Genomic DNA, 12871 nt, shown 5'->3' with positions numbered 1-12871 from the left:
ATCTACTTAATTCCTGAAGGTAAAGAGTAAAACAAAGACAAAAAAACAAACTGTACTACAGTTTACTACAGTCAGAAAACCACTGAGCTCTACCCTCAGGTCCAGACTTGGTGCTAATCTAAATTAATCTAGTAAATAAGCTAATCAAAGACATTTGAAGTTGATGCCTCATTTTATTTTATTTTATTTTATTTTAAATATTTTATTTATTTATGTTTGGAGGGGAGGGGAAGGGAAGGAGAGGAGAGAGGAAGAGAAACATCAATGTATGGTTGCTTCTCATGCATCCCCTGCTGGGAACTGGCCCCTGCTGGGAACTGGCCTGCAACCCAGGCATGTCCCCTGACTGGGAATCGAACCGTGATCGTCTGGTTGGCAGGCCGGTGCTCAATCCACTGAGCTACACCAACCAAGGTGATGCCTCATTTTAGTTAAAAGATTTTCATTGCTAAAGAAGGCTCTAGATAAAACTTTAGTATTAATAACCTTCTATGATATTGAACTCTAAAATGCCTACTAAATAAGCCTCACAGTAGCTAAAATTTGTTTGCAAAGGCCCAGCTGAGTCAGAAAGTACTCTTAAGAATTTGCAGTACGTGATACCATCTCTCTTGCAATTGGTTTTAACATTGACATTTCTTTGAGAAAACGTCTATAAATGATATGTCTATCACAATTGGAAATTTATTACTTCAATAGCATGTGCCTTTTGACAGTCTCCTCTTCTGACAAGAATCTGACAAACGGGGCTTCTGGTCAAGGCAACCACGTGGGTAAATGTGGTCCTGGCACCCTCCCGTGACCACATCAAAATGACAACTCAACTACAAAACAACTGTCACAGAGAACTGACTGTAATCTAGCTCCACAGGAGTCCTACAACTAAAGAGATACAGAAGCAGCCATGACCATTGAAAACAAAAAAGTATTTAAAAAAATAAATCAAAGTGATGGACTAGAGCAATGCAGATGGAACAATCCAGAAGAAAGGAAGAGTGGAAGATGCAAAGGAGAAGTGATGAGCCCAGGTGGCTGAGAAGGAAGAGGGAAGCGGAATCCAGAGGGGAACTGGCCTTTGGTCCTCAGCCGGAGGACAGACTGAGGGTAAGAGCAGACGGGGCAGTTGCACAGATGTGCTGGTGAAAGGGGAGTTCCGGTCGGGGTGCACAGGCCAGCGCAGGAGGTGTGAAATGCACATGCAGGAGTGGGGAACGGAGGCCGCCTACAGATGTGACATCAGAGGACTGGGCTCTGCTGTGGGAGCTACAGCCTGAAACTGGAGAGGAGGTCTCAGAGGTCCCGTGTGAGCAATAACTGTTGTCCCCAGTCAGCATTTTAGGCTACAGTTGGCAACGGGGACTTATCCAAAGAACAATCACTGATGAATGTCTACACTAAAAAATATCACCCTCAGGACAAATGATAAGTAACTGTATATCACCAATATTTTAAGATCTTAATATTACATAAAAACTTCTTTTAGAAATCTTCCCTGACGTCCTTTCTTTCTCAAATTTTACCAAATAACAGACAACATCAAAATGTCCAGACTGCCATATTTCACATCTAGTATGACTAAATTGTGTTATTCCCCCCTCCTCCAAAATTCGTATGTTGAAGGTCAAGCCCCCAATGTGACCATATGTGGAGACAGGGCCTTTGCAGCAGTAATGTTAAATGAGGCCTAAGGGTGAGACCCTAATCCAACGAACTGGCAACCTCACAGGAGGAGACACCAGAGCTCGCTCGCTCTCGCGCACCTGCGCACGGAAAAGGCCATGGAAGAACACAGTAAGGAGGCACATCTGGAAACAGTGAGAAGCCTCACCAGAAACCAACCCTGCTGGCACCTTGACCTTGGTCTTCCGGTCTCCAGAAGCGTGAGAAAATAAATGTCTATTGTTAAGAAAAAAGAATACGATGAATAACAATTGGAAAAGAGATATCCATGGATTTATTTTCCAAAGGAAAAAAACAAAAAGCTTGTCTCCAATCCTTGGTTATGTTCCCTTAGAATAAACAGTAATAACTCTTCTTGATCTCTTTTCTTTCTAATCTTACTAAACAAATGCTCTATCACAAAATTTTATTAGCAATGGAGAGCAATATTTTTTGTTTTTACAATATAAGCATCAGAAGAAACTTAAGCGTGTCTGGTCCTATTTCCCATGAGGGTTATCAAACTCCAAGGCAGACAAAGGGTAGAATGAGGCAGACCTTTGGGTAACCAGAGACAAAGCTGTCTGTGACTAGCAAGGAAGAGATGGATTCCAATCTCCTAAAAAGAAACTGCCAAAGTCAGGGAGTTCCACCTCTTCTTTTCATTAAAAGATAGAAGAATTAAGTCCCCAAGATGGGAACAAACTGACTGGGAGGGATGTCAGAGATCAAAAGCAGGTGGGGCGAATTGTAGAAAAGAGGATTCCCTTCACCCCCTAGCTAAGTTCCAGGGTAGCAGCTTGAAATGCAGTTAAAGTCAGGCAGAGAGAGGCGAAGGGCAGCTAACCAGCTCCCTGCAGCCTAGCAATGCTAAGAGAGGGGACAGGAAGGAGTTGCTATCTGAGGTTCCAGTTCTAGGCAGCATGAACGTCTCTTTCCAAAAACGTTTCATATACTTTAAATATTCTAGGACTTTAAATATACTTTAAATATTCTAGGGTTAAACTATAGGACTTATCTTTTCATCCACTCATTCAAATACCTTTTACTAGAGACTCAATATATGTTGGATTCTCGGCTAGACTCAGGACACATTAAAGAACAAAACAGTTCTCTGTCCCACAAATGACACCCCCACTAATTCCTACCCTCGCCCGTCTCCACATCCCATCCCTCCAGCTCACTCCCCATACCCCTCTTCTTCCTTCTCAGTTTAGTCACTGTGATATGATTTTAGTCAGGGCCAACCGAATACTCACTCGCTTAGTCACTAAACATTTACTGAGCAGGACTCTCCAGGCACTAAACTAAGCACTGAGGATAAAAATGAGCAAGACAACCTCCACACTCCCCAGGACCTCCCGTGCGGTGGACAGGCACACAGTTAGAGCACAGGATGACAAGCACTCTACAGGATGCTTGCCCAGAGAGCGGGCCTAACTGGTAGGTGACGGCAATGACAGTCAAGCTGTAGCCTTCAGGGTGCACTCTTCAAGGGCACTCTTCCTGAAGATCCTCGCAAACCCCATTACATTAGCACCAGACATGGTAAGTAGAGAACAACAATACTTAGCTGAGACTACGCTCTGGATTTCTGGGCTTGAAGAACTCACCCGTTAAGTGACTTCTAGCCTCTAGCTCCAAAGAGAAAAAGTCAAATTTAAGGATTTGTTAATCAAGGATTGCTGAACAACTTACCAAAAGTAGTCTGAGGTCATCTCAATAATTGGCCAGTGAATATCCATTTAAATATACTATTTAAGCCTATTTGAGGTGAGTCTCCTAAAAAACATCCTATATTGTTTAAAATAAAGAAGTACCATATATTCAAGTGTCCCCGTAGGCCTTAAGGTCACAGGGGAAAAGGCTGGGTGCTACCACTTTCAGAAGTTGACTTTAGAACAACAGTACATGTTTGTCGAGAGCAATTCTGGCCAACACTGATGTACAAATACTTCTAAATGATGAAGATAAAGATGATAAATAACCATGTCGATAGCAAAAATAGTTCTCACTCACTGAGAACTTATATATGTCCTTTTTATATATTTTCTCTTAAATATCCCTGCACCCTCTTACACAAACCATTACTCCCATTTTTTGAGAGGCAAAATGGCTTTCCCAGTTAGGGAACGAGTCAAAAGCAAAGCCAGGAACTGATCCAGGTCTTCTGATTCCAGAGTCTGTGCTCCTAACCACAATGCCACACTGCTGCCTGTTCTGTGCTGCTGCTAAATCGGAAATTCTCTCGGAAGCATATAAGGCATGTCACACCACTGTGCTCTTGGCCTTGGCAAACTTCCGGTCTTCTTCTGCAAATGCATGTGCATGCACATAGAAACGGGAAGGCTGAAAACAGTATTTCCCAGATACCCTCACGACAGGGACGCGACAGGGCTGTGGATGTGGCACAGATCCTACCGGTGGGAGACAGAAGCTGCTGTTTTACACCAGTGCAGGACACGAGCTCTCACAGAGCTTCAGGATGGCAGCCCCAGCTAGATCCCACATTCCTGCCTATGCACCGGCTTTGTGGGTGAGCAGTGGCTGGCCATGGTGGCGGCAACAGCAGTACTCATGGCAGGACCAGTGTCCCAATTTGGGGTGGCTGCTTGCTTAGGGGAGGGAGGCCCGCACTTCACTGCTCCACACCCTCCACCAAGTTCTAAGTGCTCAATTCCCTGTTGGCTTAACTTTCAGTGATTTCAGTTTACTCCACTGAAACTTGACTGTTTCAAAAGCACATTCCCTGTGATTATTTTTGAGAAATAAATATTTAATCAGTTACTACCTGTCTTTTATACATTAAAAGAATAAAACTTGCTGAAGTCACAATTCAGTGATATAGCAGAAACGAAGTCTCTGGCACTGCTCCAAAGTGGACCCAGTTGTACCTTAGTAACTTTTACTTATTTTAGAGTCTAAGGCACAAATCTCAATGTATCAAAGGGTAAAACTTCTCTCAAAAATGAACATTTCAGGCACACAGTCACTGCTTTTATGTTCAGGTGGAAATCTTAGAAAACATGCTCAGAAATAGTTCGTCCTTCTCAGTGTCAAAATGATTTATAGCTCCAACCTTGACCTATTGTGCCCAGTGAAGGGGAAAAAATGTCAAAGTGAACTAACTCTCGCAGTCAGTACAAAGTCTTTAAAGAACAAATCAGAACCATGAAATAGCTTTGCTTCTATTCAAACTGTGTTAAGCAAAGAAAAACAGGGTAAGTGACAGCATATGGTACTAATTTTTAAAATACATTTTATTGATTATACTGTCACAGTTGTCCCATTTTTTCCTCCCCTTTATTCCCCTCTGCCCTGTAGCCCCCTCCCACCAACATTCCCCCACCTTAGTTCATGTCCACAGGTCATACATGTAAGTTCTTTTGCTTCTCCATTTCCCATACTTTTCTTAACCTCCCCCTATCTATTTTGTATCTTCCATTCATGCTTATCTCCTGTACCTTTTCCCCTATTATCACCCTCTCCCCTCCCCACTGATAACCCTCCATGTAATCTCCATTTCTGTGATTCTGTTCCTGTTCTAGTTGCTTGCCTAGGTTGTTTTTGTTTTTTTTACGTTCAGTTGTTGATAGTTGTGAGTTTGTTGTCATTTTACTGTTCATATTTTTTATCTTCTTCTTTTTCTTAGATAAGTCCCTTTAACATTTCATATAGTAAGGGCTTGGTGATGATGAAGTCCTTTAACTTGACCTTATCTGGGAAGCACTTTATCTGCCCTTCCATTCTAAAGGAAAGCTTGGCTGGATAGAGTAATCTTGGATGTAGGTCTTTGTCTCTCATGACTTGGAATATTTCTTTCCAGCCCCTTCTTGCCTGTAAGATTTCTTTTGAGAAATCAGCTGATATTCTCATGGGAACACCTTTGTACATAACTGTCTCTTTTTCTCTTACTGTTTTTAAGATTCTCTCATTATCTTTATCTTGGCGAATGTAATTATGATGTGCCTGATGTGTTCCTCCTTGGGTCTAACTTGTTTGGGACTCTCTGAGCTTCCTGGACTTCCTGGAAGTCTATTTCCTTTGCCAGATTGGGGAAGTTCTCCTTCATTATTTTTTTCACAGAAGTTTTTAATTTTTTGATTTCCTCTTCTCCTTCTGGCACTTCTGTGATTCGGATGTTGGAACATTAAGTTGTCCTGGAGGTCCCTAAGCCTCTCCTAATTTTTGTGAATTTTTGTTTCTTCATTTTGTTCTGGTTGAATGTTTCTTTCTTCCTTCTGTCCAAATCATTGATTTGAGTCCCACTTTCCTTCCCTTCACTGTTGGTTCCCTGTATATTTTTCCTTATTTCACTTTGCATAGCCTTTATTTTTTCCTTTTTCTTTGCGACCCTATTCAATCATTTCAGTGAGCATCTTGATTACCAGTGTTTTGAAGTCTGCATCTGATAGGTTGGCTATCTCTTCAGCCCTTGGTTCTATTTTTGGAGTTTTGATCTGTTCCTTCATTTGAGCCATATTTTTTTTGTCTCCTTGTGCCTGTTACATAGTAAACAGTGGAGCCTTAGGTGTTCACTAGGGTGGGGCAACCCAGGTCACTGCATTGTGGCAATGTATGTGGGGGAGTGGTCTGAGAGGGAACAATGCTACTTGCTCAGTTCTCAATTGGCTTTCAGTCACTTCTTCCACTACCCACAAGCAAATCAGCTTCTTTTTTTTAAAAAAGATTTTATTTATCTCTAGAGGGGAAGGGAAGGAGAGAGGGAAACATCAATGTATGGTTGCCTCTCGTGGGTCCCCTGCTGGGAACTGGCCTGCAACCCAGGCATGTGCCCTGACTGGGAATCGAACCGCGATCCTTTGGTTCGCAGGCTCACGCTCAATCCACTGAGCTACACCAGCCAGGGCTTAATTCTTGGTGGGGGTGGGGGAAGATGGGCTTGTGTACATTCTAAGACCTTGTGGATCTCTCCAATAAACTCTCCTGTGAGGCTGAGAGTTTCTCCTGCTGCCTCAACTCCTACAAGTTTTTTTATTCACATGTTTGAGGCTTCCTATTCCCACAGTGGAACCCTGGGTTGTGCAGCCCGTATTGCTCCCCAGTCATTCATCCTGATTTATGTGTACACAAATGTGGGGCCACCCGCTGCCAGGCGTCGCCTTGCCATGAATCCTCCCCACCCTGGCTGCCAGTCTTCACCCCTCCTATGGGTCTGGATGAAAGTACCTTCTTTCATTCCTTGGTTGCTGGACTTCCACACCGTACCATTTTCCATCGGCTCTGGTTGTTTTTTGTTTTTATATTTGATGTTGCCCTTTTCTGGGTTGTGCGAGGAGGCAAAAAATATCTACCTACACCTCCATCTTGGCCTGAGAATATATGGTATTTAGACTCTTTTTAAACAAAATACTTATTTTAAAAAACAACATTCTCACTGAGATAATTAGATATCCATAACACCAAAAAAAATAAGAAAACTTGACCTAAACCTTACATCTCATACAGAAATTAACTCAAAATGAATCAAAGTCTTAAATGTAAAATATACAACTATAAGATATTAAGAACAAGCATCATACATTGAATGTCAGAGGATAAAATGATGCAGCCACAGTAGAAAAAACGTTTGATGGTTTCTCCAAAAGGTAAACATGAATTTCCAAGTAACTCCATTTTTGTATATACCCAAAAGAATTGGAAACATATTTAAACGAGTACACAAATGTTTATAACAGCACTATTCACAACAGCCAAAGGTGGTAACAATCCATGTGTTCACCAATAGATGAATGGGTAATCAAAATGGGGTCTACACACACAATGGAATAATAGTCAATCATTAAAAGAAAAGAAGCGCAGGTACATGCCACAAGATGGATGAACCTCAAAATCTTAAGTGAAAAAAGCCAGTCACAGAAGGTTACAAAGTACATGATTCTATCTGCATGAAATATCAAGAATAGTTAAAACCATGGAAACAGAACACAGCTTAGTGGTTGCTGCTCTCTGGGCTAAGAGCCTGGGCTAACAGGCAGTGACTGCTTAATGGGTCTCCTTTTGGAGTGATAACATGTTCTGGGGCCAGATAGAGGAAATGGTTGCACAACACTGTAAATGTAGTAAATGTCAATGAATTGTTCACTTTAATATGGTTAATTTTAAGTTATGTGAGTTTTCCCTAAAAAATAAAAAAGCAAAAAGTAAACCAAAAAGTTCCCTATTAGAAGAAATCATTCACTCTCCAGTTCAATCTAGTCATACCTTTCGGGAGCTCCTAGAAAAGAAAAAGGGTTCTGTTCCTGTCAGTGACTCTGCCCCTCCTCCTTCCATGTTAGAGGACGCCCCAGGCATATATTAAATACTCAGTTTCAACTGCTGGCAATCAAGCTGGCAGCCCGTGACTGGGAACCCTGCTGTGCTGCCAAGGACGCAGGTGTGACTCTCCCCGGTGAGCACAAGGGAAGTGAGCAGGAGCGTGAGTGGCTTGGCACCAACAACTCAATGCATTCTGACTCGTCTACTCCGTCCCTAAATCACCCGGTATGTCACCAAAACTTGATTTCTTTATGAAAAATGCACCCTCATTCTTCAACAAAAAGTGTACTTTTTACACTGCTAACATCAGTGAGGGGTCAGTGAGATGCGATAGAGTTCTTAGAAAATACAACTTGGAAATGAAATGTAAATTACCAAATTTAACAATTATTTGGAACAATGACATGTACAACTTCTCTAATCAATAAATTATTCTCCTCCACAAGAAAATTCAATTAGTGAAAACCTTACATTTAATGTTTCAGCCAGTACACACACACACAAACACACACACACACACACACACACACACCCACCCACCCGCCCACCCACCCACCCTGCCATCACAGCAGTTGACTGGAATATAAACACCACAGCAGGGGTGGAAAAGTAAAGCTGAATAATGTGTTTACATGACTTGTGGTGTGAGAATAGGCTATCATAAGTTATGACTGCAAATACAGAGTTTTCCAAATATCTCCAGATAAACTCCAGAGTCTACTGTCCAGAGTCTACTGGAATATAAACACCACAGCAGGGGTGGAAAAGTAAAGCTGAATAATGTGTTTACATGACTTGTGGTGTGAGAATAGGCTATCATAAGTTATGACTGCAAATACAGAGTTTTCCAAATATCTCCAGATAAACTCCAGAGTCTACTGTCCAGAAGGACTATGGCTCTCATGACAAGGAAGCTTCCTCTGAAAAGCTGAGAACTGTGGAAATATTTCAAGGCATCTGATGATGATAAACAGAATACTGTGTACCAAAGACAGGCTAGTGGAAAAAGGTCCCGTGGTGTTTGAATTTCTATTATGGCAACATCTTTACTAGAGAAGGAAATAACTCTGTAAGATATACATAGAAATGGCTAAAACATGACAAGATTGTTTCAAAATTTAAACTAAGAGAATTTTAAAATCCCAAATAATTTCCACCTGAAGAAGTGTTGAAATTGGAGTCATCCTATGGTTTAAAAGCAACTAGGAGTATTTGGTTTAAAAGCAACTAGGAGTATTTAGTCATCCTATGGTTTAAAAGCAACTAGGAGTATACAACTAGGAGTATTTATTTTATAAACCATCAGTGTTGTCTTTACTTCCATTTAATGAAGAAAACTAGGTGAAATAACCCGTGAAAGGCCGTTGAAACTGGTGATTAAAGGCTTTGAGCCACAATTAAGTGTTCTCCCTATTAACTAGTGTTTGACTTATAGGGACAGTATAATTCCTGTTTTTAATACTATAAGCAGGGCCCTGACTGGTGTAGCTCAGTGGATAGAGTGCAGCCCTGCGAACCAGGCGATCGCGGTTCAATTCCCAGTCAGGGCACATGCCTGGGTTGCAGGCCAGTTCCCAGCAGGGGACACACCAGAAGCAACCATACATTGATATTTCTCTCCTTCTCTCCTTCCCTTACTCTCTAAAGATAAATAAATTTAAAAAAAACTTTTAAAAAATACTATAAGCAGGAAGCTACTTCCTTGCTATTCTATGCTGTCCTTAAAGGCATACAGTGAGATTTCAAGATTAAAGACACATACTTTTTTCCCCTACACCTAAAACTGAGTCATCTATGTGTTTGTTACATGGCTTTGTATTACACACACACACACAACCTGACTGTAAATACTTCGAAAGACTCAAAATTTTTGTTGTTATTGCCACCACTTACCATGGCATTCCTATGTGAAACATTTACTGAATACCTAGTATGTGCCAAGCACTCTTCTGTACACTAGGTATAGAGTAGTAAATAAAAAGATAACAACAGACGCTACACGAGAAAAATGTGTAAAATACAAAGTATGTGAATGAAAAATGCCAATGGAAACGGAAATCAAACAAGGAAGGCGGATGTAAAACACTGAAGTCATGCTAAAATCTAGCTAGGGTCGCCGGGCAGAGCAAAGAGGAAAAGGAAGTGAGAGAATTATCCTTGATGCTCTCTGGAGGAAGAGCTCTCCTGTCCGGGGAGCAGCAAGCCCACGGGCAGTGAGGCAGGAGCATCCTTGGTGTGTTCGGGACGGCAAGGCGCCCAGGCGGCTGGAGCAGACGAGTGAGGGGCTATGGTAGGAGATGACGCCTGGGTGAGAGTGGAGGTTGGCAAGAAGTAATCGATCTGGATTTGCTCCCTTCTCCTCTGTCTCCAAATAAATAAAATCTTTAAAAAATAAAATCCTTCCACAAATCCTATGAATATATTTCAATCAATTCCTTCTTTTGTACCTTGAAAATCAAACGTATCAGGATACGGACACATAACGTCCCTTCCCACTATCCTATCCCTTCCATTTCTGAATATTTGATCATGAACAAACTGTAGAGGCAAAGTGTTAGTTTAAAATTTAGTAAGTGTGTGGTAACTTCTTACCATAAATTCCTCCTTAGATTTCTAGGTATTTCCTATCTATTAGAACATTTTCATTAATTCAAGCTTTTGCTTTGTCTATCACATACATGTTTTCTGGACTACTAGCTTCATCTCACACAAAAAAGAAATAAACCACAGACTGGTAAAAACAACACTCTCATCCAAAACAGCACTATAAGGACAAAGTAGCAAAGAATTCCAAGAATTTTATGCACTATATATAAAATAGAACAAACTCATGCTAACTATCTCTATTAATAGGACTGAATGATTCAGTTCTATCCAAAACATACTAAGCGATAAGAGAACTCAAGAGTTAAAGATGTTAGCCTCGTGATAGCTGACAGGGTCTGCAAGCCATAGAGATGGTATCTGAGCCTCCGTGTTCCAGGGAGGGAACATCCATGACGCAAATAAAGAAGTACGAGGAAAATCGCCACCAGACTGCAACTCTTGCCCAGTTAAGAGGTTAATGTGGGTTTCAGGGCATATAACCAACCCACTGTCTTCTCATTCTTTTCAGCTCACCAGCATCTGAACAGAACACCCACAGAGATTCAAACACCTTGTCTTCACTCATGGGCTGGGCAGTGACAAGCAGTACAAACATCAACTTTCTGGTTTCATAAGAACTAACATAAACAGTTAAAATGGGCTCTCCTTTGTAACGAAACGAGAAAGAAAATGAAGATGTGGTTATGAACACCACTCACTAAGTGAAACAAGGAAGTGGCAGCATTATATTTGCATTTATGATCCCAAGCAAGCACTTTCCCTCACCTCTCTCCAGTGTTAACACCTTCTATTTGCCTCTCCCTGGACTGCATCTAATCCAGCATCAGAAAACAAACAATATCTCCCATAAGGCTGAACGATCCTTTCTTTCCCTCTGAAAGTAATATTGCTGATTACTTCCTCCAAGAATTATTTCCTGATTCACTCCATACTATGCAGTTTACTTTTTTATTCTAAATCAGCATACAGTTCAAGCACTGTTTACCTGGACAGAGCTCTCTGCAAAGGCCCGTAAGTTCAAAGTGTCAATATTTCTTCAAAAAAATAGAAACTACTGAAGGAAAAAAATCTGTGTTCCAATTTTTTCACACAGAGTTAAGTACCCGCAGATAGTTCCAATACTTAAACGATCAATTTACTGTGAAACATGAAACAAGTTTCTAAGATACTGTCCTCCTTTACAAAGTATTCAGATGAATCACTTCCTTCCTTCCTTCCTCCCTCCCTCCCTCCCTTCCGTAACACTCGACAGAGCACCGGCTATGCAAACTGGTCATTCTCCCACTCAGAAACTGCGAAGGGCTCCTCAGTGCCTACCAAACTTCTCAGTATCTCATTCGAAACAATTTCTCACACGCCCACATTCTGCATTCTCCCAAACACTCCTCACACCTGTGCCTACACCATCCTCTGACCAGGGATGCTCTACACCACAGTCAGCACGCCCCCCCCCCCCACTTCTGTGTCATTTATTAGGTCTCTACAGTGTGTTGACACTATGAGAGGTCCCTATAAAGATTTTTTAGTTTGAATATGTGAATAAAATTTTAGGTCCCACCAGCCGTTACTGCCACCAATTCAGTCTAAGAGCAAAATACTGCCTGTAAACACAAAACTGTAGCACCACATAACACAGTAAGTGCACAGTAAGCTCTGAGTTACGGTAAGTAAGCCACACCTGAGGGATGTAAAAAAAAGGCAACAGGCTATGGATGCATACTAGCTAGGAAGTTTATCTGGGACGTACACAGGAAGAAAAAAGGGAGAGTCAAAGAAGTTTTTAATTCGTTCTGGTTCTTGGTGATGAGAATTAGTTCAGCCAACTGGATCAAGTTCGGAATGCAGGGCCTTGCCTGCATCAGGTATTCAAAAAAAAAATACCTTCTTAACGAAATTAACTTGTGGAGGCATTTCAGGGCAATGAGTAACAAAGCCAACTTGTGGTGCCAGGGCGGGAGAGGGTGCAGAATGGTTGAGGTAAGAGAGCAGAATGCCTGGATCCTGAGTTCTCCAAGGGCCAGAATCTTAGATCAATATACGGATTGGTCTGGGCGTCCTCGTTGCTGGAGAGGTCATTTTCCTCCCCGATGTTTCTGGATGCCCCCACGTGACCACAGTCCATCCTCGGTTTACTGGCTGCCCTCTCAGCGGAGACCCGGCTGCCACTACACCTGCCTCCCTCCTCTAACACCACACAGAAGTCAGAGGGACGAGAGAGGGAAAGAAGCTAACTTCTGATTCCCTTCGATAATCGAGTACATTGCCCGGGCTGGAGCACAACCTCTCCATATTTCACACGCCAAGAACAAGTTTCTTCTTCATCGCA

General features: G+C 41.8%; 1 protein-coding gene across 1 annotated transcript in view; it reads right to left on the bottom strand.

The window, feature by feature from the left end:
* SPTLC2 (serine palmitoyltransferase long chain base subunit 2) overlaps positions 1-12871 on the bottom strand; it is a 106894-nt gene that overhangs the window by 70840 nt on the left and 23183 nt on the right. The gene's annotated exons all lie outside the window — the stretch shown is intronic.

Source organism: Sturnira hondurensis, unplaced genomic scaffold (assembly GCF_014824575.4).
Source record: "Sturnira hondurensis isolate 20B ecotype Veracruz unplaced genomic scaffold, ASM1482457v3 Scaffold0021143, whole genome shotgun sequence".
NCBI classification, from domain to species: Eukaryota; Metazoa; Chordata; class Mammalia; order Chiroptera; family Phyllostomidae; genus Sturnira; species Sturnira hondurensis.
This window is presented reverse-complemented; position numbering and strand designations above follow the sequence as displayed.